Source organism: Notamacropus eugenii, chromosome 6 (genome assembly GCF_028372415.1).
Source record: "Notamacropus eugenii isolate mMacEug1 chromosome 6, mMacEug1.pri_v2, whole genome shotgun sequence".
Lineage (NCBI taxonomy): Eukaryota > Metazoa > Chordata > Mammalia > Diprotodontia > Macropodidae > Notamacropus > Notamacropus eugenii.
In genome coordinates this window covers 179,888,267-179,914,232 of record NC_092877.1, presented here as the reverse complement: position 1 = coordinate 179,914,232, position 25,966 = coordinate 179,888,267, and positions in this window count along the sequence as shown.

The window sequence follows — 25,966 nt, the reverse complement described above, 5'->3', positions numbered from 1 at the left end:
ACTATGCTAATAGGTGAGAGTTAAATAGTCTCAGATTCAAAACTATTAGGGAATTAGGGATAGGGAGTCAGGCAGAAAATCAAGTATATCTTATGAGTACACATTATAATTACAGATATTTCTTTCTTTCAATAAAAACTGCACTTTTTGTACACAGAAACATAAACTAACCAGGTTCTAGATCAGCAAAATACTTAGCTCTGTCATATTAGGAGATGTAACAATATAGCTCTATTCTGAGTTTTGATACTTTGGTGAATTTCTTTACCCTCTAGATTAGCTACCCACAGTTTAATAAGTGTTTGAAGGAGCCACATGGGGAAAAAATTTAAGAAGTCATGCTCTAGACAACCTATCTGTCCTTTTAATTCTGTGGCTGTTCTGCATAGTGAGATCACTTTTACCATCAGAAGAGCTGGGCAAAAAATACATTCAGATTTTTTTCAATCAAAGGTACAACTAGAAGGCTGCAAATATGTAATGGTATGAATAATATAAATGGATTTTGTAAAGATGAATCTGCCCTCACCTAAGTTTACAGCAATATACTCATTCAAATCACTATGTCAGGATCTGTTCTGTCACTTTGCTAGCTACTTGTCATACTTTATGTACTCTTACTTGAGAGATCTACCTTACCTGTGACTTAGAAGGGGTTTCTAATTATAAAAGCATTCATGTCAGAAACTTCTTGTCTGAAATGTGATATGGCCTAGCAAAAGTCTTCTTTATTAGGATGCCATGTTTTAGGGGAAAAAAAAGCAATTGACTTAGTTCGAACACCTGACCTATTGTAGTCTCAAGTTTCTATGGATTCCCTGATTTCCAGCCTGATTTTTTTAATATACCTTGAATTGCCAACTTGAGTACTTTCGTCTCATTTTCTTACCATAGTCATTTTGTCTGTATGTGCCTTGGCTGTGATGGCTCATTTGTTTTATCTTCCCATCTTGATCATCTTGATCTTGGCTTCCTAAATATTACTTCAAGTCTAGCTTTCTTGACTTTGCTTCCAGTCATGTGTTTTAGTTAGGCAATGTTATGACAATGCAAGTGACTTCTATTCCTATCTCTGACATTTGGTAGCTTTGTCACTGAAATTTCGTACAACTTCAGTTTCCTAATTAACAAAATAAAGAAAAATAGTATTTATTTGTTTCCTGCCTCAGAGTGCTTGTGAAGTAAGTGATTTGTTAACAAGAAAATGCTATGTAAATGTGAGCTGTTTCTATTACCAATTTTTAGTGTCTCTGTCTGTGTATCTTTGTCCCTCTCTGTCTCTGTCTCTCACCTCCTTTCTTCTCCACCCCTCACTCTCTGCATTGGTACCTATCCATACTGTCAAACTGATGAATTATCCTCAAAGTTCACCTACATGTTTCTAGTTTATAATCTCTCTATCAATAGACATTATCTAAAACTCTTTCCATATATTGATTACCCTTTGGCTGAAGCTATTTCTTCCATCATATTGAAACTTATTTTTTCCTTTTTTTATTTGGAGATTTTATTTTATTTTATTTTTATTATTATTTTATTTATTTATTTTAATGTACTACAATCACTACCATAAAGCTTAGATTTTTACCCTCCCACACCTACCCCCTGCCACCACCCTCCCTCCCCAAGACGGTATACAATTCTATATAGGATCTACATATACTTTCCCATTTAATACATTTTCACTATAGTCATGCTATGTAGACAAACTAGAATAAATGCAAGAAATCACATAACAAATCAAAACATAATACACACACACACAAACACACACAGGCAAATATGATCTGTTACATTCTGTGAATGAATTCCATAGTTCTTCCTCTGAATGTGGAAGGCATTTTGCCTTAGAAAACCATTGGGAATTTTTTTTTAAGTTCTTCCGTTATTGCGAAGTTCTAAGTCTACCAGAAAAAAATCTCACACACTGTGGTCATTGCTGTGCAAAGAGTTATCCTGGTTCTGTTCCTTTCTCTCGGCATCAGACCATATAACACCTTCCAGGCCTCCCTGAAGTCTTCTTGTTCATCATTTCTTATGGCACAATAGTACTCCATTACATTCATATACCATAATTTATTCAGCCATTCCCCAATTGATGGACATCCCCTTGACTTCCAGTTTTTGGCAACTACATAGAGTGCTGCTATAAATATTTTTGTACATGTGGGACCCTTTCCCATTTTTATGATCTCTTGGGGATACAATCCCACTAGCAATATTGCTGGGTCAAAGGGTATGCACATTTTTGTAGCCCTTTGGGCATAGTTCCATATTGCTCTCCGGAATGGTTGGATGAGCTCACAGGTCCACCAACAATGAATTAGTGTTCCAACTCTCCCACATCTTCTCCAACATTTATCATTTTCCTGTTCTGTCATGTTTGCCAATTTTATAGGTGTGATGTGCTACCTCACAGTTGTTTTGATTTGCATCTCTCTAACCAAAAGTGATTTAGAGCATTTTTTCATATGATTATAGATATCTTTAATTTCTTCCTCTGATAATTGCCTATTAGTATCCCTTGACGATTTATCAATGGGAGAATGGCTTGTATTGTAGTACATTTGACTCAGTTCTCTATATATTCTAGAAAAGAGGCCTTTATCCCCGAGATTAGCTGTAAAAATTCTTTCCCAATTTACTATATCCCTCCGAATTTTGGTTGTATTGGGTTTGGTTGTGCAAAAACTTTTCAGTTTAATGTAACCAAAAGTATCCATCTTGCATTTCATAACGCTTTCTATCTCTTCTTTAGTAAAAAATTCTTCCCTTCTCCATAGAAGTGGTAATTACACTACTCCTTGCTTCTCCAGTTTGTCCATGGTATCAATCTTTATACCTAGATCTCGTACCCTTTTGGACTTTATTCTTGTGTATGGTGTCAAGCATTGGTATATCCCTAGTTTCTAACACACAGTTATCGTTTTCCCAGCAATTTTTGTTCAACAGGGAGTTCTTATCCCAGAAGCTGGGGTCCATGGGTTTATCAAACAGGAGGTTGCTATATTCTTTGTCTACTGTGTCTTTAGTGGCAAGGCTATTCCACTTGTCTACCCTTCTGTTACTTAGCCAGTAACAAGTGGTTTTGATAATTGCTGCTTTATAGTACAATTTGAGATCTGGTAGGGGTAGGCCACCTTTTCTAGCATTTCTTTTCATTAGTCCCTTTGATATTCTGTACCTTTTGTTCTTCCAAATGAATTTTGATATTATTTTATCCAGCTCTAGAAAATAATTATCTGATAGTTTAATTGGTATGGCACTAAATAAGTAAATTAATTTAGGTAGAATTGTCATTTTTATTATATTAGCTCAGTCTACCCATGAGCAACTGATGTTTTCCCACTTACTTAAATCTGATTTTATTTGGTCAAAAAGTGTCTTGCAATTGTGTTCATATAGTCCCTGGGTTTGTTTTGGCAGGTAAACTCTCAAGTATTTTATAGTGTCTGTTCTAGCTTTAAATGGGATTTCTCTTTCTATCTCTTGCTGTTGGACTTTGTTGCTAATATAAAGGAATGCAGAAGATTTTTGAGGGTTTATTTTGTGATCTGCAACTTTGCCAAAGTTGTTTACTACTTCAAGTAGTTTTTTACTTAAGTCTCTGGGATTCTCTAAGTATATCATCATATCATCTGCAAAGAGTGATAACTTAGTTTCTTCTTTGGCTATTCTTATTCCTTAAATTTCTTTATCTTGTCTAATTGCTACACCTAACATTTCTAGTACCATATTGAAAAATAGTGATGATAGTGGACATCCTAGTTTCACCCCTGATCTTATTGGAAATGCATCTAGCTTATCCCCATTGCATATAATGCTTGCTGAAGGTTTTAGATAAATACTGCCTATTATTTTATGGAAAGTTCCCTTTATTCCTACGTTCTCCAGGGTTTTAAATAGAAATGGGTGTTGTATTTTCTCCAAAGCTTTTTCTGCATCTATTGAGATAACCATGTGTTTTTTGTTAGTTTTCTTGTTGATATAGTTTTCCTAATATTGAACCAGCCCTGCATTGCTGGTGTGAATCCTACCTGATCATAATGTATTATTCTCTTGATAAGATGCTGTAGTCGTTTTGCTAAAATCTTATTTAAAATTTTTGCATCTATATTCATTAGAGAAATTGGTCTATAATTTTCTTTCTCTGTTTTGGCTCTTCCTGGTTTAGGTATGAAAACCATATTTGTGGCATAGAAAGAATTTGGGAGGACTCCTTCTTCCCCATTTTTTCAAAAATAGTCTATATAGTATTGAAATTAACTGTTCTTTAAATGTTTGACAGAATTCACTTGTGGATCCATTTGGACCTGGATATGTTTTTCTAGGGAGTTCATTGATGACTTGTTCAATTTCTTTTTCTGAGATGGGGTTGTTTAAGTATTCAACTTCTTCTTTTGTTAATCTGGGCAATTTGTATTTTTTAAAATACTCATCCATCTCGTTTAGATAATTGAATTTGTGGGCATAAAGTTGGGCAAAGTAATTTCTTTTTTTTTTTTATTTTGTAATGTTTAACAATCACTGCCATAAGATTGCCATTTTATCCCTCCCCACCTACTCCCCACCACCCCCCTCCCTCCCCACGACTGCATACAATTCTGTATAGATTCTACATATACTTTCCTATTGAGTATATTTTCACTATAGTCATGCTATGTAGTCAGACGAAGATAAATGAAAGAAATCGTATAACAAATCAGAACATGATACACAAACACATACACATACACAAACATGATCTGTTACAATATGTGAGTGACTTCCATATTTTTCTCTCTGAGTGTGGCAGGCATTTTGCCTTGAGATCCTCCATTGGGATTTTTTTTTTTTTTGGTAAGAAGTTCTTGTGTTATTACAAAAATCTAAGTCTACCAGAAAAAACTCTCACACACTGTGGTTGTTGCTGTGCATAAAGTTCTCCTGGTTCTGCTCCTTTCACTCAGCATCAGGTCATACAAGTCCCTCCAGGCCTCTCTGAAGTCTTCCTGTTCATCATTTCTTATGGCACAATAGTACTCCATTACATTCATATACCATAATTTATTCAGCCATTCCCCAACTGATGGACATCCCCTTGACTTCCAGTTTTTGGCAACTACATAGAGTGCTGCTATAAATATTTTTGTACATGTGGGACCCTTTCCCATTTTTATGATCTCTTGGGGATATAGTCCTAGTAGCGATATTGCTGGATCAAAGGGTATGCACATTTTTGTAGCCCTTTGGGCATAGTTCCAAATTGCTCTCCAGAATGGTTGGATGAACTCGCAGCTCCACCAACAATGAATTAGTGTTCCAACTTTCCCACATCCTCTCCAGCATTTATCATTTTCTTGTTCTGTCATGTTTGCCAATCTTATAGGTGTGATGTGGTACCTCTGAGTTGTTTTGATTTGCATCTCTCTAACCAATAGTGATTTAGAGCATTTTTTCATATGATTATAGATAGCCTTAACCTCTTCCTCTGAAAATTGCCTGTTCATATCTTTTGACCATTTATCAATTGGGGAATGACTTGTATGATTATACATTTCTATCAGTTCTCTATATATTCTAGAAATGAGGCCTTTATCCCCGAGCTTAGCTGTAAAAATTCTTTCCCAATTTACTACATCCCTCCGGATTTTGGTGGCATTGGGTTTGGTTGTGCAAAAACTTCTCAGTTTAATGTAATCAAAGTTATCCATTTTGCATTTCATAATGCATTCTATCTCTCCTTTAGTAAAGAATTCTTCCCTTCTCCATAGATCTGATAAATACACTATTCCTTGCTTCTCCAGTTTATTCATGGTATCAATCTTTATTCCTAAATCATGTACCCATTTGGACTTTATTCTTGTGTACGGTATCAGGTATGGCTCTATGCCTAATTTCCACCACACTGTTATCCAGTTTTCCCAGCAATTTTTGTCAAACAATGAGTTCTTATCCCAGAAGCTGGGGTCCTTGGGTTTATCAAACAGAAGGTTGCTATATTCCTTGCCTACTGCATCTTGAATGCTAAGTCTATTCCACTTGTCTACCTCTCTGTTTCTTAGCCAATACCAAGTGGTTTTGATAATTGCTGCTTTATAGTACAGTTTGAGGTCTGGTAGCGCTAGGCCACCTTCCCAAGCATTTCTTTTCATTAGTCCCTTTGATATTCTGGACCTTTTGTTTTTCCAAATGAATTTTGATATTATTTTGTCCAGCTCTAGAAAGTAATTGTCTAATAGTTTAATTGGTATGGCACTAAATAAGTATATTAATTTGGGTAGAATTGTCATTTTTATTATATTAGCACGGCCTACCCATGAGCAACTAATGTTTTTCCACTTACTTAAATCTGACTTTATTTGTGCAAAAAGTGTCTTGTAATTGTGTTCATATAATCCCTGGGTTTGTTTTGGCAGGTAGACTCCTAAGTATTTTATACTGTCTACCCTAACTTTAAATGGGATTTCTCTTTCTATCTCTTGCTGTTGGACTTTGTTGCTAATATATAGGAATGCAGAAGATTTGTGTGGGTTTATTTTGTACCCTGCAACTTTGCCAAAGTTGTTTATTAATTCTAGTAATTTTTTACTTGAATCTCTGAGATTCTCTAGGTAAATCATCATATCATCTGCAAAGAGTGATAACTTAGTTTCTTCTTTGGCTATTTTAATTACTTGGATATCTTTATCTTGTCTAATTGCTACAGCTAACATTTCTAGTACCATATTAAATAATAGTGGTGATAATGGACAACCTTGTTTCACCCCTGATCTTATTGGGAATGCATCTAGCTTATTCCCATTGCATATAATGCTTGCTGAAGGTTTTAGATAGATACTGCTTATTATTTTATGGAAAGTTCCCTTTATTCGTACATTCTCCAATGTTTTTAATAGGAATGGATGTTGTATTTTGTCAAAAGCTTTTTCTGCATCTATTGAGATAATCATGTGGTTTTTGTTAGCTTTGTTGTTGATGTGATCGATAATGCTAATAGTTTTCCTAATATTGAACCAGCCCTGTAGTCCTGGTATGAATCCTACCTGATCATAATGTATTAATCTCGTGATAAGATGCTGTATTCGTTTTGCTAGAATCTTATTTAAAATTTTTGCATCTATATTCATTAGGGAAATTGGTCTATAATTTTCTTTCTCTGTTTTGTCTCTTCCTGGTTTGGGTATCAAAACCATATTTGTATCATAGAAAGAATTTGGGAGGACTCCTTGTTCCCCAATTTTCAAGAATAGTGTATGTAGTATTCGAATTAACTGTTCTTTAAATGTTTGATAGAATTCACTTGTGAATCCATCTGGCCCTGGAGATTTTTTCCTAGGGAGTTCATTGATGGCTTGTTCAATTTCTTTTTCTGAGATGGGGTTGTTTAAGTATTCAACTTCCTCTTCTGTTAATCTGGGTAATTTGTATTTTTTAAAATATTCATCCATCTCGTTTAGATTATCGAATTTGTGGGCATAAAGTTGGGCAAAGTAGTTTCTAATTATTGTTTTAATTTCCTCCTCATTGGAGGTGAGTTCACTCCATTCATTTTTAATATTAGTAATTTGGTTTTCTTCTTTCTATTTTTTAATCAGATTGACCAAAGGTTTATCAATTTTATTAGTTTTTTCATAAAACCAACTATTGGTTTTATTTATTAATTCAATAGTTTTCTTAATTTCAATTTTATTAATCTCTCCTTTGGTTTTCAGTATTTCTAATTTGGTATTTACTTGGGGATTTTCAATTTGTTCTTTTTCTAGCTTTTTCAACTGCAAGCCTAAGTCATTGATCTCCTCTTTCTCTCCTTTATTTATGTAAGCATTCAGAGATATAAAACTTCCCCTAATAACTGCTTTTGCAGTATCCCATAAGTTTTGGTATGTTGTCTCACTATTGTCATTCTCTCGAATGAAATTGTTGATTGTTTCTATGATTTCTTCTTTAACCCAACCCTTCTTTAGAATTAGATTATTTAGTTTCCAATTGATTTTTGGTTTCTCTTTCCATGGCCTTTTATTACATGTAATTTTTAATGCATTTTGATCTGAAAAGGATGCATTGATTATCTCTACCTTTCTGCACTGGATTGTGAGATTTTTATGTCCTAGTACATGGTCAATTTTTGTAAATGTTCCATGTACCGCTGAGAAAAAAGTATATTCCTTTCTATTCCCATTTAATTTTCTCCAAAGATCTATCATATCTACCTTATCCAGAGTTTTATTTACCTCCTTAACCTCTTTCTTGTTTATTTTGAGGTTGGATTTATGGGGTTCAGAGAGGGGGAGGTTGAGGTCCCCCACTAGTATAGTTTTGCTATCAATTTCTTCCTTCAACTCCCCCAACCTCTCCTCTAAGAATCTGGATGCTATACCACTTGGAGCATACATATTTAGTAATGATATTGCTTCATTGTCTATGGTGCCTTTTAGCAGGATATAGTTTCCATCCTTATCCCTTTTGATTAGATCTATTTCTGCTTTTGCTTTGTCTGAGATTAGGATTGCTACTCCTGCCTTTCTTACATGAGCTGAAGCACAATATATTCTGCTCCATCATTTGACCTTTATCCTATGTGTATCCCCCCATTTCAAATGTGTTTCTTGTAAGCAGCATATTGTTGGATTATGGCTTTTAATCCATTCTGCTATCCGTCTCCGTTTTATGGGAGAGTTCATTCCATTCACATTCACAGTTATGATTACAATCTGTGTATTTCCCTCCAACCTCTTTCCCACCATTTGTGCTTTTAGCTCTCCCGTCTCCCTTCCCCTCCTCAATAGTATTCACTTTTCTCCCCCTCCTCCTGCAGCCTTCCCCTCCTTCTTTTGACCCCCCTCCCTTTTAGTTCCCTTTACTCTTATTGCTTCTTTCCTCCCTTTTAGCCACCCTCCCCTTTCTTCCCCCTTCCCCTCCTACTACCTATAGAGCTAGTTAGGCTTATCTACTTAAGATTATTGTTCCCTCCTTTGAGCAAATCAGATGAGAGTACCTCTCGAACAATGCTCATCTCCCTCCCCTCCTTTCCTCTACTATAGTTTTGTACTTCTTCCTGTGATATAATTTGCCATTTTCTGCTTCCCCCTTTCCACACCTCCTATTACATTCCCTTCTCATACTTAAATCATATTTTTGACATGACATCATTTACTTTATGCCCGTTCCCTCTACATATATCCCTTTTATCATAATAGCTGCACAGTTCTCAAGATTAACAGGTATCATCTTCCCTTATAGAGAGGTAAACAATTTGCCCTAATTGAGTAGCAAGTTTTTGTTTTTGTTTTTTCCCCTCTGTTTAGCAAAGTAATTTCTAATTATTGTTTTAATTTCCTCCTCATTGGATGTGAGTTCACCCCTTTCATTTAAACCTATTTTTTCTATTGTTCCTTTGCACACCATAGGAATTTGAACCTAATGTGCCTGCTAGTTTTCCTTGTTCATTTCAAATGAACAGTTTGGTGATGAATCTACCAAATGGTTTGGTAATGCTAGGAAAGTAGGTCTGTTGAGCTATGCAATTTATTCTGGGTATTCCTTAGACATCCACCCATAATTTGATAGAATTGTACCCTCGTAATTGCTTTAAGGATTGTATGTCACTTCTTAAAACAAACAAAAAAAACCCAAAACTAAACATAAAATATTAATCAGGATCTGAATAATATGACTTCTTCTAAGCTGATTGTTACAAAAATTCACCTTTCTCTTAAATCCTATGTGATAACATTCTATATCAAAATATGTTCATGTATGATGAAATGAAAAAAAAAATTTGGTGATAAGTGAGGCTTTTCTCCATATCAAAGAAATGTTGAAAAAGTTGAATCATCCTTATTTGGAAAGACCTTTAATATGCTACTTGCCTGGAGTGTATGATTCTTATCAATAATAATGAATTCTCAGGAGTTAATCTTAGTTCTGTTATGCAAAATAAATGCTGACACTTTTCAAGTCATCTGAAATTCTTTTTCCCATTGACTTTTCAAGGTTGGAAATATTGCCTTTTAGATTCATTATGTATTCTTTTTTTAGTTTAAGAGAATTAAATGCAATGAATAAATTTTTAAGAAATATAATTGTATGGAAAACCTAAGAAATTTTAGACAATAGTATAAAATCATAGCATCTTCAACACAGAAATTTTGGTATCAGGTGATATCGGCACTAAACATTATCTAAACTATCAATCTCCCTTACAACATTAAAAAATGCCTTTGAAAAGCTCATCACATTGTGAGGCAGCCCACTTTAGAAAATTCCAATTATTGGGAAGTTTCATTTTTTCTCCTTCTTTTAGTCAAAATCTACTTAAAATCTCCTTACTTCTACCCATTGTTCTCTGCAGTGATAGCTAATCCAGTTTTATGACCTTTTCATAGAAAATCTATCCAAAATTAAAAGAAATAACAAATATCCCTTCCCAAAATTCCTCTTTTCGGGTGAATATTAAGTGATTCAATGGGTAGAGAACTGAGTCTGAATTCAGGAAGACCTGAGTTCAAATCTTGTCTTGAACACTAAACTATGTGACCCTAAGTAAGTTAGGCAACCCAATTTTCTTCTGTTTATTTATTTGTAAAGTGAGCTGGAGAAGAAAATTATGAACCATTCTAATATCTTTCCTCAGAAATCCCTAAAATGGAGTCAGATATGACTTAAATAGCTGAGCAACAAAAACAGTCTCTTTTACTCAAAGCTTCAGCTTTCATCAATTTCAATTGATTTTTGTGGTTTCAGATTTAATAACCTGCTTACTCTTTTTTGGACCCACTTCAGTTTGCCAGTGCATTGTGCAGAACTGAATCTATTACATCTGATATGAGGTGATTAGAACAAGACATGGTAGGATTGTTTTCTTATATATTTTAAATATTTTATTTCCAGTAATGTAGCCTAAAGAATATTACCTTTTTGGTGGTCATATTGATTCGTATTAAGTTTGCAATCCATTAAAATATTTGAATCTTTTTCATGTAAAATGTGTATTAGCCTTATAACCCTAAATGCAATTTTATTTTCATTCATCTGTAACTTAATTTAGTATTTCCTTATTATTTTTTTATTCTTAGAAATTTTTCCATAAGATTTCATTACAAATCCAAAGGTTCCATGACACACAGAAAAGTTAAGAACCACTGAAACGAAAGAATTAAATTTAACCTGTAATAATTTGTTCTCAGAGAGTGTATTATGTCGCATAATAAGCACTGGATCACTTTTCAATTTGGTTCGCAGGATGTGGCATCAATCTCCAACTTGTCCCAGACTCTGTCTACCGGGGCTCAGGCAAGCTTATTCATCTCATTTGCACTTACTTTGGTATGTCAGTGTAAATATACAGAAAAGCAGATATGTAATTATTCTAACTCCTAGGCCCCTAGGGGTAACCCTTGTGGGTGATTTCTCTCCCCAAGATTATAACTTAGAAGCCTCATTCATCGTATTTGACTATTAACAAGTCAGAAATCAAGATTCAACCTTAACAAAAACATTTACTGAAAATGTGAAGTAAAAACAAATTCTTCACAAAGCATCCCGGTAATAAGCCTCAAAAGCACTCTCTTACAAGTGTAAATGCTGTCTATTGGAAGAATAGGCAGGCACAAGCTTCAAGTCCCGAGAGTTGGTTAAATACATATATAGGTAACGCATGTGGTCAGAGCAACTATCAAATAGGGAGCTGCAGATTTCACTCTATTCTTTCAATTTTAGGAACTGTCCATGGTCCTTGACAAACATAACTTCTTTTTTGAAAAGATGCTTCCACTGAATTAACACCTCCTTGGACACCACATTTTAGCTCAACAATCCTTTGAGATGCTTGTCTGATTCTTTGCTTCAAAGTTGAACCTCTGTTCAACTGGAATTATTTATGGACATAAAATATAGTCTATATCAATTTGAACCTTATCTGATGCCTTCACCTCAAGTAGCACACAACTCTTTTAGGATAATGTAATGTGCTTCATCTAAAAGTTGATAAAATCTTCTCCACCTCTGCCTCCTTGCTTGATTGTTATTCTTGTCCTACACTTCTAAGTGTCGACAGGTAGTGGTAGTAGAGAACATTTTAGCTTGTCATTGGCCAACAAGGTCTAGCAAGCAACGTATGACAAAGAAGAGAAATATATCATCTACTTTTGAAAGAATTCTAAGATCTCCTTTCATGTCCTTCTTCTCTTAACCATTTTTTTTTTTATTCTGCAGAGGAACTATTTCTGAGAAAAAAAAAAACACACTTTATTTAGATTATTAGTAACCAAATTGTCTTCTTCTGTATATTTGTCCCATGATATACAACAATTCTTTTATACAGATTTCCCAAGTTATTAACTTGATATTCATTGCTTTTAAAAATGTCAAAGAGAGATAAATCAAATTCATAGCCATATGACATACCATTGGAGACCTTTCCTTATAATGACATTGATAGATAAATCAACATTCCTTGGATAGAATCATTCCACTACATAGAACCTATAGCTCTACAGATACAAGGGAATTGTGTTACTCTTGAAATGTACAAGTGTTTTTGGCAGTATGTGGAAAAATTTTTCAGTTGCACAGTGTTACATAAGAAAACGTTTAGCTCAAATTAAGTACATTATTTGTCAAAAATTAGTAAGTTAACTCAAAGTCTATGGTCATCTTTCCACTTCATTTTATAAAGATAGACATTTAAACAATACTCTTGTAGATTGGGGGGTGGGGGCAGGAGGCAATCAATTGTTATTCAGTCGTTTAGTGCTGCTTTCAAGAATAACCGGATTATGACCAGCAATTAGTTAAAAACAGGAAGAATCTGACTTCCTGCATGAACTAAATGACTTTAACCACTAGATTAACTAATTACAAATCCACAGGATTTCACAATTCATAGAAGCATGGCAAATTCACAAAATACATAGCCTTGGCTTGCACATGTCTTCATGCTATTTATTCCTTGAAGGTTTACTTACTTATTTTCAGGCATATGTGCATTAAAGGGGATTTTCTAGGATCACTTATGGAGGAATCAAGGGTAAAAAGTACATGTAGTATTATGATAGAAGAAATAGTTATTGAATGTTTATTTTCTATTCCTCTAAATTCTATTACCATAACTGGATTTAAGTGGGGTGGAAGTGGGAGTGTGTGTGTGTGTGCGTGCGTGCGTGTGTCTGCATGTGTGTGGTATCAGTGTTCTCTTTGAAAAGTGTGGATTCTTGAATCAGCAGAAACAAAACTTATTTTTAAAAATATTATAAAGAACTTGACATTTCAAGATGTACCTTACTGCAGTTACTCTTTGTTTTGTTGTAGACAGAATCATGGAATATTAGAGCCAGAGAAGACTTTAGAGATCACATAGTTTTACTTTACAGATGAGATAACAAATATTTTATGCGATTTTACAAATGAGATAACAAATATTTTATGTAAATTCCTTCAACACTTTTAATGCATATAAACTTATGTGTATCTGTTGACTACCAGGGAAGAGCAATTCAGTTCAATTCAACAACTACAACAAGAAATATTAAGTGCAAACAATATTATATGTAAAGCACTATGCTGCACCCTGAGGATACAAAGTTGCAACAGTCCACAGCCACAAGTACCATATATTTCTGAGGGGACATACCATGAATAACAATACATACAGAAGGACCTGAAAGAGGTGTTAGTATACCTGGTTCTGGTTTTAACTGTTAATGTAGCCTTGGAGGAGACATTAAACTCTCAGTCTCTATATCCACATTTCAGTAAATAGTCAATAAACATTTATTAAACAGTTACTACATGACAGCCACTGTGCTAATCAATGATCTATTAAAAAAGGGGGTGCATTAGAACTCTAAAATGTTTTCTGATTTTAGAATATTATATTTTTTTTGCCTTATGTTAGAAAATTGTGAAAATCAAATAAGAGAGATTATGCAAAATTCTTTATTTAAAATATTTTGCAGTCAATAAACTTCTACTAACTATCTATTGTCTGCCAGGCAGTGTGCTAAATGCTGGAGACATAAACAGAGGCATAATACATATCCTGTTGTCAAGGAGCTCACAATCTAATGGGAGAGACAACAAGCAAAAAAAGAATAGATATGAATCAGTTACGTACATTAAAGATAGAAAATAGCTAAAAGAAAAAGGGGCTATAAATGAGAGGACTTGGGAGAGCCAGAAGATGGGATGGTAGTTGGGACTTAAAGGAAACCAAGGAAGTGAGGAGACAGAAAGGATGGAAAGTATGTAAAGCATACAGCAACTAAACAAAATGTGCATTCCAAGAAACTGCTTTGTTCAAAACACAGTAAGGAGACCAGTTTCACTATGTGTTAGGGAATAAAGTGTAAAAAAAAATCAACTCTAGTAGTAGGAGGGTACTATGCTTTTTAAAATAATATTTTCTTTTCCCCAATTGCATTTAGAACAACTTTAGCAAATATTTTTAACAATCTGAGTTTCAAATTCAATGCCTCCAAACTCCCATTCCCTTTCCTCTCCCTGATACAGTAAGAAATTGGATACATATGTGCAATCATCTAAATCATTTCCACTTTAGTAATTTAATACAAGAAAACAGGAAGACAAAAAGAAAAAAAAATAAATAGAAAGAAAAAGAGAAAAATAGCATGCTTTAGTCAGTATTCCGACAATATCCGTTCTTTCTCTGGAGGCAGATACCATACTTCAGCATAAGTCCTCGGGGATCGTCTTTGACCATTGTACTGCTAAGTCATTCACACTTTTTCATCACACAAAATTGCTTTTACATCAAACAATCTTCTCCTGGTTCTGGTAACTTCATTTTGCTTCAGATCATGTGAACCTTTCTAGCTTTTTCTGAAAAAATTTTGGTTGTCATTTATTATAGCAAAATAATACTGCATCACAATCATACACCACCATTTGTTGAGTCATTCCTCAACTGACAGGCCACCCATTTGATCTCCATTTCTTATTAACACAAAAAGAGCTGTTATAACTATTGTTATACAAATAGGTCCTCCCCTGCCACCTTTTTCTCTTTTGAATACATACCTAGCAGTATATTGCTAGATCAAAAAGTATTAACAATTCTACAGTCCTTTAGGTATACTCCAAAATTATAATTTTGCTTTTGTGTCATATTAGACAATCTGATAAGTGTTAAGTGGTGCCTCAGAGTTGTTGTAATTTGCATGTCTATAATCAATAGATATTTAGAGTATTTTTATGACTACATACAGAGCTTTGATTTCTTTGTCTGAAAACTACCTGTTTATATCATTTTGATTCAGTTCTTTACATATATGAGAGATGAGGCCTTTATCAGAGATACTTGCTTAAAAATTATTTTCCCAGCTTTCTGCTTTTCTTCTAACTTTAGGTGCATTGATTTTGCTTGTGCAAAAGCTCATACATTTTATACAATCAAAATTGTTGATTGTACATATTGTAATGCCCACAATATATTTTTTAATCCTAATTCTTTGGTTATCTGTACATCTGACAGGAAAACTGTTCCAAGCTCTCCTAATTTATTTATCACAAGATAATTTCTATGCAAATCGTATGCCAATTTTGATCTTATGTTGGTAGACTGTGTGAGCTGCTGGTTTATACCTAGTTTTAGCCATACTGTTTGCCCAGAACATTTTGTTGAATAGTGAGTTCTTATTTCAGAAGCTGGGATCTTTGAGTTTATCATGCACTGAGTGGTTACTATGGTCATATATTACTGTGTTTTGTGTACCTAATCTATTTCACTAAACCATCCCTCAATTTCTCAGCCAGTAACAGATTCTTTTGATAATTATAACTTTATAATACATTTTGAAGTCTGGTATACCCAGACCACCTTTCTTCACATTTTGTAAAAATTAATTCCCTTGGAATTCTTTTTTTTTTTTATTTTAAATTAATTTATTTGACTTTTAACATTCATTTTCACAAAATTTTGGGCTCAAAATTTTCTCCCCATTTGTCCCCTCCCCGCACCCCAAAGCACCAAGCATTCTAATTGCCCCTATCACCAATCTGCCCTCTCTTCTATCATCCCTCCATTCCCTTGTCCCCATCTTCTCTTTTGTCGTGTAGGGCCAGATAACTTTCTATACCCCTTTACCTGTATTTCTTATTTCCTAGTAGCAAGAACAGTACTCGACAGTTGTTACTAAAACTTTGAATTCCAACTTCTCTTCATCCCTCCCTCCCCACCCATTCCTTTTGGAAGGCAAGCAATTCAATATAGGCCATATCTATGTAGTTTTGCAAATGACTTCCATAGGAGTCACGTTGTGTAAGACTAACTATATTTCCCTTCATCCCATCCTGCCCCCCCATTGCTTCTATTCTGTCTTTTGATCCTGTCCCTCCCCAAGAGTGTTGACTTCAAATTGCTCCTTCCTCCCATTGCCCTCCCATCCATCCTCCCCCCACCCTGCTTATCCCCTTCTCCCCCACTTTCCTGTGTTGTAAGATAGGTTTTCATACCAAAATGAGTGTGCATCTTATTCCTTCCTTTAGTGGAATGTGATGAGAGTAAACTTCATGTTTTTCTCTCATCTCTCTTCTTTTTCCCTCTACTAAAAATTATTTTGCTTGTCTCTTTTATGAGAGATAATTTGCCCCATTCCATTTATCCCTTTGTCCTCCCAATATATTTCTCTCTCAGCACTTAATTTCATTTTTTTAAAGATATGATCCCATTCTATTCCATCCACTCTGTGCTCTCTGTCTGTGTGTGTGTAATCCCACCCAGTCCCCAGATAACTGAAAAGTTTCAAGAATTACAAATATTTTCTTTCCATGTAGGAATGTAAACAGTTCAACTTTAGTAAGTCCCTTGTGACTTCTCTTTGCTATTTACCTTTCCATGCTTCTCTTCATTCGCGTGTTTGAAAGTCAAATTTTGTTTTCAGCTCTGGTCTTTTCATCAAGAATGCTTGACAGTCCCCAATTTCATTGAAAGACCATTTTTTCCCCTGAAGTATTATACTCAGTTTTGCTGGGTAGGAGATTCTTGGTTTTACTCCTAGTTCCTTTGACTTCTGGAATATCCTATTCCATGCCCTTCAATCCCTTAATGTAGAAGCTGCTAGATCTTGTGTTATTCTGATTGTATTTCCACAATACTTGAATTGTTTCTTTCTAGCTGTTTGCCATATTTTCTCCTTGACCAGGGAACTCTGGAATTTGGCCACAATGTTCCTAGAAGTTTCTCTTTTTGGATATCTTTCAGGGGGTGTTCAGGGGATTCCTGGAATTCTTATTTTGCCCTCTGGTTCCAGAATATCAGGGCAATTTTCCTTGATAATTTCATGGCTTTCAGGTAGTCCCATAATTTTTAAATTGTCTCTCCTGGATCTATTTTCCAGGTCAGTTGTTTTTCCAATGAGATATTTCACATTATCTTCCATTTTTTTTCTTTTGGTTTTGTTTTGTGATTTCTTGGTTTCTCATAAAGTCATTAGCCTCCATCTGTTCAATTCTAATTTTGAAAGAACTGTTTTCTTTAGTGAGCTTTTGAACCTCCTTTCCCATTTGGTTAATTCTGCTCTTTAAAGCATTCTTCTCCTCATTGGCTATTTGAACCTCTTTTGCCAATTGAGTTAGCCTATTTTTCATGGTGTCATTTTCTTCAGCATTTTTTTGGGTCTCCTTTAGCAAGGTGTTGACCTGCTTCTCATGCTTTTCTTGCATCTCTCTCATTTCTCTTCCCAGTTTTTCCTCCACCTCTCTTCCTTCATTTTCAAAGTCCTTTTTGAGCTCTTCCATGGCCTGAGCCCATGGTGTATTTATTTTGGATGTGTGGGATACAGAAGCCTTGACGTCTATGTCTTTCCCTGATGGTAAGCATTGTTCTTCCTCATCAGAAAGGGAAGGAGGAATTTTCTATTCACCAAGAAAGTAACCTTCTATAGTCTTATTTTTTTTCCCTCTTCTGGTCATTTTCCCAGCCAGTGACTTGACTTCTGAGTTTTCTTTCCACCCCCACCTCGCCTCCAGATCCGCCCAGCCAGTGCTTGGGGTCTGAGATTCAAATGCTGCTTCCCAGCCTCAGGGCTTTGGGAAGGGGCAGGGCTACTATTCCGTGTGAGATTAATTTCAGCTGCTTGGGTGGGGGCAGGGCCGCCACGCGGGGCTCAGTTCCCTCAGCAGGTTTATGAGGAGACCTTCAACAATGGATCCGGGCTCCTGCCTGCTTCGGGAGACCCGTACACAGCAGACCCTGCTGCTGCCTCCTGAGGGGGCCTGAGTTATGGGGACTCCCCACTCCACTCTCGGGAAGCCAAAAAGACTTACTCCCCCCTGGCGCCTGTGAGTGTAGGGATCTTTGCTGCCCCTGGAGATTCTGTCCCTGAAGACTGCTGGGATCTGCTCCTTTTGGTGCCACGTGGCCAAGGCAGAGCTGGGCTCCGCTCTGGGTCTGGTGTGCAATGGACCTTTCACATCAAGTTTTCAGGGCTCTCTTGAACAGAAATCTTGTCCACTGCATTGTTCTGTGGCTTCTGCTGCTCCAGAATTTGTTGGGAGTTCTTCTTTACAGATATTTTATGGGCTGTGGGTTTGGAGCTAGCATATGTGTCTTTCTACTCTGCCATCTTGGCTCCTCCCCCTGTTTGACTGATTCTTGCTGTCTCATTGAGTCATTAGTTTCTACTTGCCCAATTCTAATCTTTATCATATTGTTTTCTTCAGTTAACTTTTGCATCTCCTTTTCCATCTCACCAATTTTTCCCTTTAAGGAGCTATTTTCTCCAGTTAATTTTTGTACTTCCTTTTCCATTCGACCAATTTTCCCAGTTAGGTTTTGTCTTTCCTTTTCCATTTGACCAATTTTCCCAATTAGGTTTTGAGTTTCCTTTTCCGTTTGATAAACTCTTCCTTTTAGGGAATTATTTTCTCCAGTTAATTTTTGAACTTCCTTTTCCATTTCTTCAATTTTCCTTTTCAAAGTGATGTTCTCATCAGTGAATTATTTTTTTATAATTTTAAAATCATTGGCCAGTTTTTCTTCTATTTCCTTCTTCAGCTGTTCCAGGAGAGCTGCTTGTGCTTGCGAGTAGTTCATAGTCCCTTCTGAAGTTTCAGATGGAAGTACAGTCTCAGCTCTGACCTCTTTGGTGTTTGTGTTTTGGTCCTTATCCCCATAGAAATATTCTTTGGTTTTTTCACCCTTTATCTGCTTTTTCCTGTTCATGAAGTTGACTGAATGTTGTAGCTTCTGGTTCTTTCAGTCAGAAGCTACAGAACTTTGTGTTGAGCTGATGTGTGAGAAAGCTAAAAGCATGTTTTTGTTTTTTGCTTCCCTGATCAACCCTGGGGTTAGCTTGTTAAGTGTATGGGAGGAGTGGTCTGGTCACAGGAGATCTCCTCAGCTGAACTGAGGCAAAGGCAAGCTCAGGGGCTGGTGATCCCAGCTTCCCTATTGTCTTCCCATTTCCCCTGGAGGGCTGAGGCACGCCTAGATGCTAATGCGTGTCCCCACCCCTCCTGGGGCTTCTCTCCTGGCACTGAGGCTTGCCTGGGTCCTAGTGCGAGTTTTCTCTGCCCAGGTTCCTCTGTCCTTTCTGTTCACCTCCGCCACAATAGGAGGAATCCCCCTTAGCTATTTTCCTAGCCTTAGGTGTTATAAGACTATTTGCCCCATTCTGCTGTTCCCGCTGATCTAGGATTTTTTGAGGGAAATATTTTATGTTTCTTTTATAGTCATCAAGGCGGGAGGAGAGAGCATTTACTGATCACTCTGCCATCCTGGCTTCGGGAAGTTCAAGTATGTGACAAACCGAAGTTTCATATTCGGACTGAAGGTCTCAGGAGCTGCTGCACTGATATCTAGCACTCAGCGTCTCTCATTTACTTGGTTCAGCTTGTCTCCCACTCTGCCAATTCCGCCAGCTGCTCTCAGGTTTCTCGGGTCCCTTTTGCTCTGCTGCACTGACCTCATTGTGCTGTGCGCTGAGGGCTCAGCCCAGTGGAACAGATCCTTCCCGTGGACCTTCCAGTCTAACCTGGGCTCTGAATCCTTCACAGTCTGCCTCCCACTCGATTTCCCACCTCCAAAATTTAGTCAGATTCTCCTTTCAGAGGTATCTGAAGGAGTTTGTCTAAGAGCTTAGGTGAGTCGTTGCTCTCACTCTGCCGTCTTGGCTCTGCCCCCCTAGAATTGTTTGCTTAAGTGATTACCTCTTTTCCCATTCATCTATTTCTATTTTTAATCAGCACTTTTCTTTGATGCATTTTTGCCTAACTTTTCCCAGTTTTTGTGTTTCTTCAACCAAGCTGTTGACTTTTTTTATGATTCTCTCGTTTTACTCTTCTATTAATTTTTCTTCAACTTCTCTAATTTGCTCTTTAAAATGCTTTTTCAATTTCCTTCAGTAGTTCTTTTGGGGGCCTGAGATCACATTGCACTTTTCTTTGAGTTTTCACATGTTAAGATTTTAACACTGCTGTGCATTCTAAGTTTGTACCTTGATTCTCTACATCACCATAATAACCTTCTGAAATAAAGTTCCTTTTAGTTTTTGCTATTTTTTCTGCCTATTTTGTAAGTTGGTATTTTTAAGTGTGAGTTGGACTATGCTTCTGCACTGTCCCTAGCTTCTGGACTACACTAGAGAGGTGATCTCTTTGCTAGCCTGTCCCAAGTGTGGGGCATTGCTGCTGGTTTGTTATGCAAGCAAAGTCTCTCTACTGGCTGACACTAGGGATGTGGTCTCATTATTGATCAGCAATGGGAGTGAGTGCTTACTGGTTGCCTGTGCCAGAGTTGGGACTGTACAGACTGCTGACTTGCAAGTGATGCTGGTTTGCAGAAAGATGTGGCCTTGCTGGATTGCTTTAGATCTTGGATCCTTGCTGCATACCCCCTGTGTAAGGCAGACTGATGCTGCTCTGGGACCTCACTGCTCTCCCATCCATGTGAGAAAGACCTTTCCTGCTGAGTTGGTAAGCTGCTTCCCCACTTCTAAGTCAGTTCTGAGGTAATTTTCAGGTTATTTTGAGGAAAAATTTTGAGGACTTACAGGAGTTCCTGCCTCCTTCTGCCATCTTGGCTCTGGAAGTGATAGACCTTAATATGGTACCCTAAGTTAAGAAATCATTGTATGACAAACAGCATATTTAGTATTTGATCCTGAGGGTAATAAGAATTGATGGAATTTATTGAGTAAATGTGTGTGTGTGGGAAGGAGAGGTGGAAATGGGCAGACCCGTACTTTAGAAAATCACCTTGGCAGCTAAAGGGAGGATTCATTGGAAGAAAGAAGTACAAAAGGATATGCAAACCAAGTGACTCCATCATTGTTTTGAAATGGACATTATTCCCCCTCCCCCCCCACTGGAGCCCCTGGGTTGAGATAATGTCTGTTGAGTTTCTAGGCAGGGTTGGGCCTAGTAGCCACTCTTTGTTGTACCCCTTTGCCTAGCAGCTGTCTGGGCCCCCATCTCTGTTGTACCCCTTTGCCTAGCAGCTGCCTGGGCCCCCCTCTCTATTGTGCCCCCTTGCCTAGAAGTACCTAGGAACCCCTGTCAAAATTGTTCTGTGAAAAATGTGTGCTATTGGAACCGCAAGGCTGTACCGGGAAGTGCTAAGATGATTAAAAGGCACACACACCTTTGTTCAGGGCTGCCATTTTTATGGACAGCCGTCGGCTAATAAAGACACTCCGAAATTCTCAATTGACTCTTGCCTGTGCTTGTCTCAGTCCGTCCATTTCAGTTTCCTAAGGTGATGTTCAGTTCTCAGCCACCTTTTTCCTATATATGCCATGTACATTTTTACAGCATATAGAACTTATATATTAATGAAATATCAAACTACTCCATAATTTTGTTAAACTCATTGTTGAGAAAGCCTTTAAGATGACAGGAATTTTACCATTTCCTGAAAATTGTGGCTTGTTTTTTTCTTCTCTTGTGATTATTACTGATTTTTCATGGAAAATCTTATTAAAATACACTGTCTCTAAAATTGTAAAGTGATTATATCACCACAAATTACTATTTAAACTAATTCATAAACAGAATAGTTTTTCTTTTAACAAAGATGATATTAATGACATATTAATGCAATGCTTAATTTTAGATTGAGATCATTACTTAGAAAACTTGGCTGTTCTGCTATTGCAGGTATTTATGTACTGTGAATAAAAACTTTAGTAGAAAATTCAATGATAATGGTAGCCTTCACTCTCAAATTTGGCAAACAAATTGTATATTCTATTGTTCATACAAGCAGCTTCTCTTATTGGTAGGCTGAGGGTATCAATTTCAGTAACTAAAAGCAAAACTTAATGATTGCAAGCGGCAGAGAAAAAATGTTAACACAATTTAATGATGCTCCTCTAGGGGCTTATAGGGACAGCTGATCCTTCAAACCATCAGACTAAATTTGGTTATTTCCAATATCCTGAGGCTTTGACACAACTATGCCCATTGGGGGTCAGACTACTACTGCTATAAAAGAGAAGAAGACTGCTATTTACAGATCATAGTTCATTTGCATTTGGCTGTACCATTTTCTTCTCACAGATGATAAGTAAGACAGAAAGAGAAGCAGAGACAGAGAGACAGACAGTGACAGAGAGGGACAAAGGCAGAGAAAGACACAGAGCAAGAGAGAGAGAACATACAGAAAAATGGACAGCACTAGTTTTGAAACAGAGTTCTATGGAATAATAATTACTCAGATTTTCATAGTATTTCAAGGTTGAAAAGTACTTTATAATATATTATAATTTGACCCTTTAAAACCACTTAAAATATAAGTACTCCAAACATTTTACTGAAGATAGTATTAACTTACAGAAAAAAGAATATCACCAAATATTTTTAAGAGCAAATACTCATTAGCAATTATATTTGTAAATGCAAAAATACAGATATGTTTATTTATGAACTATATGCATATGTGGCTATATGTATATAACAAAAAACAAAATAGAACTTTCAGAAAGCAATAAAACAAAATTGAAGAAGTATTTTTATTTTATTTTGATGACTTCAAAATATTTTTGCTCTCATTAAAATAGAACTTATCGTAGGTCCTTCAGTTCCTCATCCTTCCTCTTTCTGATCTCTTTCTTACTGAGGTAAATGTGTCTACCTCACCTTATTCCTTCAGTCCTCTGACCTCTAACCTTATTTTCTTTCCTCCAGTTTTTAGCCTATAGCTGAATCTAGTATATCCTTGTCTTGACGTTTATACTTTTGGCAATTTTCAATTTTTGGCCTTCGGAGAGCCAAGATAGTAGAGTAAGCAGAAAATGACTATAGCTCCCCCATATTCACCACCAAACAACCATAAAATAGTGCCAGACGAACTAAAGAATCTATGTGTATAATAAAAGAGGAAAATTTAAAAAATTAAGAGAAAAGATGTAGAACTATTCAGGGTGATAGTGAGATAAAAGATGTGATCATCTCTGCATGCTTGAGATCTTTGAAATTAAAGAGTTGGACAGAATAGGAGGGTAGGATGTTCAAAGTCTGTTCATATGAATATTTGTGGTGCCACTACGATATTCACAGCACTTACAGCAATCATGAAAATGACAGTGCAATTCTCAATTGCAAATCCAACAGACTCTCACTCACTCTAGCCAGATGACTGCTTTCTTTCTCTCCAGTGCTTGTATTCAAGTCCCACCCAAAGATATTGTTTTATGTGCTTATTTTTGTGTGATCACTGTTATATTGTTTAAAAGTTCTGCTGACACCAATTGCCTAAGATATTGTATCAAATGATTATTTTATGTTATCCATGTTAAAGTTCTGTTGATGCCAGCTATCCCACTGACCTATGTTATGGAAAAGAAAGATCTTGGTGATGAATGTATTCACAATGCATTTTGCTTATTGTTAATGTAATTTTGCTTCTTAATGGGAAGATCTTTCCCATTCATTTTTAGACCCATGAGACCTGCTTAAGTCACATGGAAGCTTGAGTCAAGACACATGGAAGAGGAAGGGGTGGAGTAGGAAGGGTGGAACAGGAAGAGAAGTAACTAAAGCAGAGATGACAGGAAGTTAGTGAGAGAGCAGTTGGAATTGGGAAAAACATCAACTAACATGAGTGGGAGAGCTTGTGTGTGATTTTGTTTAAGGGAACTTGCTTGTGAATTGTTTAAGGGGGTCAGTTTGTGGGAAGTCTTACAAAAGGAAGACTTAGGGATGGTAGGGCCCCTGTAATGTTATGGTGTATTGATTTCTTTGTTCCTGTGATGGATTTGCCTTTCTGATGTTTGAACAGATCTTTTGGTTCTCTCTTCCATGTACAGAGTCTGTTGTATTTCATGATTCAGAATTACACTGGAATATTCATGTCTGCCACAGGTGCTGTGAATATCTTGTTGGCACTACATTATTGAACTCCTTCTAATGGAAGCTAGAGATTAGAATAGAAAATAATTGTGAAACAGATTCTGAACTGCTTGAGAAAGATGAGGAGAGGTTGCTCCTCCACTCCTTTATGTTCCCATGTAACATATATTCCTCTTTAGGTTCCATTCTTACTTTCTCTGTTCTCTTATATAATTTCCTTTCCTTATATTTTATTGCAAAGTTTTAAGAGAAATAAGAAAATGAGTCGTGGTGACTTCTTTACACAAAATAAAATATAATAAACAATTATATTAATAGAGAAAATAAATGAATGAACAAACAAATAAATGAATAAAAGATCCATTCTACACTGCTTTCCCAAAAATCTTTGGTCAAGGTAATAAATAGTAAGTGAGAATCAGGTGTGAATGTGGATACAATGTCATCATTATTTTGTCATTCCCTGGAAAATTAGTTAGATAAAATTATCATCTTCCTAAGCAAAAGTATACACATAACATTTTATACTCTAGTTAATGACATTATTTACTTCTTAATGTTAACTTTAATTCATGCCTACATCTCAATATGTCTGCCTGTAAAATGGGATTTGGGGTATGGCTCTTCCAAAAGAACGTAGGTAGATTTTGTTGTGTATTTCTTTTTGTCTCTTTGCCTTTCTGTCTTTGGGAAATTGTTTTCCTTCAGCTTTATGAATCTATAAAATCAAGCATTTAACTGTTTAAATGAATATTAACATATAAGGTTCACACAGTTATCTGATATTAGTAATGAAAATAAATCACCTTTAAAAATATTGGTACTGGTTGCTTAGCATATTATCAATATATCAAACATTTTTTTAAAAAATAATGTTGAGAAATGATGTTGTTTTCAATGGCACTATTTATAATTGATTTTTTTAAAAAGAACAAATACAAGGAAGGAAGTACAAAAACAGAACAGAAGAGGACCTTCAAATTATAGACTGGAGACAATAAAATGCACAGTCACATAACATTTAAGTGTCAAAACTACTTTACTGATGCAATTAGAACAAAGAGATAAAGCTAAAATGCTTTCCTTATAGGGTTTCTTTACCAATTGCCCCTTAAGGATCAGCTATATCTGTATATATGGAAGACCCAGTAGTCCTCTTCATAAAGAGTAAAGGAGTCCTACTCATATGAATCATAACTGCAAACTATACTCAGAAATATATTAATATGAGTATAGGTCAAACACTATTTACAATTCATTCCAAAGAGCTATCTATATTCCTAACAGACACAGAAATTATGTTACATAGACCACTGCATTACTGCAGTGCCATAAATAAATATGCATGTATGTGCATATGTACATGCACATATATACATGCATACATTTACATGTAAATGTACCTGATTTAATTGTAATGGTATTTTAATAGAAACTATTTTGTTAATTTAGCAAAGTGAAAAATGAACGATGAATATTATTGTAACTACTATGAAATGTGAAATTGAACAACAGAAACTACGTAGAGGCACACTTTTGAAGAGCATCCAAAGTGTTTAAAAAATAAAGACTTTAGAATCAGTAACTAATAATAATTATTTTTTTTCTTTTCTCACATGGAGACAGTGAGACCTATGTGAAATCTATAAAATTAAGCAACGATATAATTGAGAAATTT